Below are 4,337 nucleotides of genomic sequence, written 5' to 3'. Positions count from 1 at the left end.
TGGCTCCTCAGACTCTCATCGGTTGTTTCAAAGCTCAAACCTCTGATGAAGAGCTTCCGCAGCTGTTCAGGCTCTTTGGGAGACTCTGACTTAGACATGACGGCGGTGGGAGGGGAGACTTTAATGATGCTTACTCGGTGGCGTCCACGGGCAGAAAGTTAATTTTTATTTATTTATTTATTTATAAAAAGATTTATTTATTTATTTGAGAGAGAGAGAGTGCATGAGCTGGGGAGGTAGAGGGGAGGGAGAGAAAGAATCTCAGGCAGACTGCACTGTGTGCGGAGCCGGACATGGGGCTCGATCTCACTACCCTGAGATTGTGACCTGAGCTGAAACCAAGAGTTGGACACTTAACTGACTGTGCCACCCAGGTGCCCCAAAGTTTAGTTTTTAATAGTTCCACTATATGTATTTGCTTTTTAGCTTTAAGACTCATTATTTTGGACACTGACCATCCTCTTATTTGCCCTTTTCATAGATTTTGGCTTTGCATGTTACTTGAAACTTGATTTAAGTTTATATTGATTCCACCTCTATTTAAAAAATTTTCTTGGTCTTAAGTTCCACTGAACTTCTGCCCCAACATTTGTAGGAGAAAATAAAACTGCCCAGTTTCTTCTATCGTGTCTTTTTTTTGGGGTGGGGGGGAGTGGCAGAGCCGGCTGAGGCTTTATTTGGGAAAAGACACTTGAATTGGCTTTTAGTTGGGGGCATGAACAAGAGAGGGTACCCAGGGCAGTAGACTCCCCGCCAAGGGTAGGCTGAGAACTGGGGCTGAGTCTTAGGTGGCTCTCCTGTTCCCGACGCTCCCCGGCACAGCTCCTTACCCCCAAAGGCTCTATGGCAGCTACAAGAGTGGGGAGGCTGGGAGGGACCACCATGGTTGTTCACTTGGACAGGATATCAGATGACTCGGACACCAGCTTCCCATCACGGGTCTCGATCTTCTTTACGACCACAGCCTTGGAGGAGCCGCTGTGGCTGAAGGAACCAGCAGGGCCAAAGCTGGACTGGAAGGAGCTCAGGCCATAGTTGAGGTCAGGGCTTGTGAGGCCTCTATAGACCGAGCTCAGGCCACTTGAGTAGCTGCTCGTGGTCTTAGTATGGATACTCTTATTCTGCATCCCAGACTCCAGCCGGCTCTCCTCACCCTCCAGCAGCTTGCGGTAGGTGGCGATCTCGATGTCCAGGGCCAGCTTGATGTTCATGAGCTCCTGCTACTCGTGCAGCTGCCAGGCCATGTCCTGCTTGGTTCGCTGCAGGGCAGCCTCCAGCTCGGCCACCTTGGAATTGGCGTCCTTAACGGCCAGCTCCCCGTACTGCTCAGCATTAGCAATGGCCGCCTCCAGGGCAGCCCTCTGGTTTTTGAGGGCCTCAATCTCAGCCTGGAGTCAGCTGATTCTCCGGCTCATCTCAGAAATCTCCATCTTCGTGCGACGGAGGTCATCCCCATGCTTCCCAGCCAGTGTCTGCAGCTCCTCGTACTTGATCTGGTACATGGTCTCAGCCTCAGCCCGGCTGTGGTTGGTGATGTCCTCGTACTGGGCCTTCACCTCGGCGATGATGCTTTCCAGGTCCAGGGAGTGGCTGTTGTCCATGGACAGGACCACTGATGTGTCCGGGATCTGGGACTGCAGCTCACAGATTTCCTCTTCGTACAGCTGCCTTAAGAAGCTGATCTCATCGGTCAGCCCTTCCAGGCAGGACTCCAGCTCTACCTTGTTCATGTAAGCCTCATCCACATCCTTCTTGATGAGGACAAATTCATTCTCCATGTCTGCATGCTCTTTCATCTCCTCCTAATATTCTTGAAGTCCTCCACCAGCCCTTGCATGTTGCCAAGCTCCACCTCCAGCTTCAGCTTCTCCTGGCCCAGGGTGTCCAGCTGCCGCCGGAGGTTGCTGATGTAGCTCTCAAACGTGTTGTCTGTGTTGCTCCGAGCGTTTTTCTGCTGCTGTAGGAGGCTCCACTTGGTCGCCAGAATTTTGTTCTGCTGCTCCAGGTGCCTCGCCTTGTCGATGAAGGAGGCAAATTTGTTGTTGACGGTCTTGATCTGCTCCTTCTCTTTGGTGTGCACAGCTTGGATGTTGGGGTCCACCTCCAGCTTAAGGGGGCTCAATAGGCTCTAGTTCACTGAGACAGCTGTGATGCCCCCCATGCCTCTGGCCCTGCCGCCGTAGCCCCCGACCACACTCAGGCTGCTGCTCAGGTCACCCTGGAAGCTGCTGCTGCTGCCGCCCACCCGGGAGAAGGCAGAGGAGCTGATGCGGGAGCCAGGCCCACTCATGTAGGAGTGGCTGCTGAAGGCCTGGGGGCCAGAGGTGGACATCTTGTAGGACTTCTGGGTCACCCTGATGGACGTGGTGGAGGCCGGAGTGGAGGCTGGAGTGGAGGCGAGTAGGCTGAACCTGACAGAGGTTCCAGAAGGAGCAGAGAAGCTGCTTCTAGGTCCTATCATGTCTTTCTGTCCAAATATTTATCCTTTACTTCATCCACTGATAGAATTTATGAACACAGGTGCTAGGCATTGAGCTAAGTGTCACAGCTTACACAGGGCAAATATACATGATATCTGACTCAGAGCAGTTAGCATCTAGCTGAGAAAGGAATCCCTCTGGCTGAGCTCTGCATGGTAAAGGACCAAGGCTACTGTGTATGGTTGCATAGAGGGTGCCTGCACAACTTCAGGGGACACCATCTACATAGATGATGACATGGTGGTTGTGCCACATATGTATGATGCTATGGAGTTGTGCCACCCAGGGGCCCTGTATGAGGGACCTGTGCTAGGACTTTATTCCAGCACCTTTCTGTTGGAGTTTTCAGCTTAACTCCGGGAAGTCACTTGTGGGTGAAGTTAGAGTAGGAGAAATGGCTTCTGTTCTGAACAGTAGAATTCTGCATATACTGGAGGAGTCACCATTTTTTAAGGTAATTCTGAGCTGAAGAGATACACTGGCTTCAGAGCCAGTTTGAATATGACTGAAAAGTTGAATTTCACCTGTGACTTGGCTCCACCTGTAAAGTCTTAGGACAGTGAGCCAGGGAGTGCAAAAACTTGTCCTGGACTGGAATCAACGTGGTAGGTGAAATAAGAAAAAATCATAGCTTAAAGTCAATAACAGATGAAGCTACAAAATTCCCAAATATTGGAAAGTTCAGACATATGCTTCTAGACAATAACCCATGGGTTAAAGGAGAAATCACAATAGAAATTGGAAAATACTTTGGATTGAATGACTTTGGAAATTTTGCATATCAAAAGTTGTGGGATATGGTCAAAGCTTTGCTTATTGGGAAATTTATAGCTTTACGTGAATATGTTAGAAAAGATGGGAGGCTGAAATCAATGAGCTAAGCACCCATCCTAAGAAGTTTGAAAACAACAGCAAATTAGACCAAAGAAAGCAGAAAGAATGACATTATTAAAGATAAGAGTAGAAAGTAATGAAGAGGAAAACAAAAAACTAACATGCAATTGAGAGGATCAAGATGGGCAACAGTTGGTTTCAGAAAAGGCTAATAAAACTGAAAGTTCCAAGTGCAGGAATGGTGGGGTGGGAGAGCGAGATGGAGAGGGAGGAAAAGGGAGAGAAAGAGAGAAAAAGGGAAGGAGAGCAAAAGGGAGAGGGAGAGAGGGGGAGGGAGGAGAAAATCAATGTTAAGAATAAACAAGTGGTTATTTGAGATCCTACAGATACTAAAATGATGAGAAGCTCTTACAAATAACATTATAACAATACATTTTAAAATTTAGGTGAAATGGACCCATCTTAAAGAAATGTAATTTATTAAAAAAGGTATCAGAAGAAAGGGAAAATCTAGATAGTTTTTTAACTATTAAGGGAATCAAATGCATAATTAAAACTTTCACCATGAAGAAAACTCCAGATCAGTAGTTAGTAAATTATATCAAACCTTTAGGAACAAAATAACTCCAGTCTTACACAAAAGAGAGAATATTCCTGACACATTTTTTTAAGTGTAATTCAAGTGCTTTATTTATTTATTTATTTATTTATTTATTTATTTATTTATTTTATTCTTATGTTAATCCCCATACATTACATCATTAGTTTTAGATGTAGTGTTCCATGATTCATTGTTTGTGCATAACACCCAGTGCTCCATACAGAATGTGCCCTCCTCAATACCCATCACCAGGCTAACCCATCCTCCCACCCCCCCTCCCCTCTAGAACCCTCAGTTTGTTTTTCAGAGTCCATCGTCTCTCATGGTTCGTCTACCTCTCCGATTTCCCCCGCTTCATTCTTCCCCTCCTGCTACCTTCTTCTTCTTCTTCAAAAATTTTTTTTTTCTTAACATATATTGCA

At 46.8% G+C, this 4,337-nt stretch overlaps 2 pseudogenes; both read right to left on the bottom strand.

The window, feature by feature from the left end:
* Positions 1-648: 648 nt before the first annotated feature.
* LOC145718527 (keratin, type II cytoskeletal 8 pseudogene) lies at positions 649-1,211 on the bottom strand (annotated as a pseudogene).
* On the bottom strand, positions 649-2,461 carry LOC102743604 (keratin, type II cytoskeletal 8 pseudogene; annotated as a pseudogene).
* Between the last annotated feature and the right edge of the window lie 1,876 nt (positions 2,462-4,337).

This window comes from Leptonychotes weddellii, unplaced genomic scaffold (genome assembly GCF_054177405.1).
Source record: "Leptonychotes weddellii isolate Sample4059 unplaced genomic scaffold, ASM5417740v2 HiC_scaffold_16943, whole genome shotgun sequence".
Taxonomy (NCBI): Eukaryota; Metazoa; Chordata; class Mammalia; order Carnivora; family Phocidae; genus Leptonychotes; species Leptonychotes weddellii.
The sequence above is the reverse complement of the archived record's forward strand: the minus strand, read 5'-3'. Positions and strand labels throughout refer to the sequence as shown.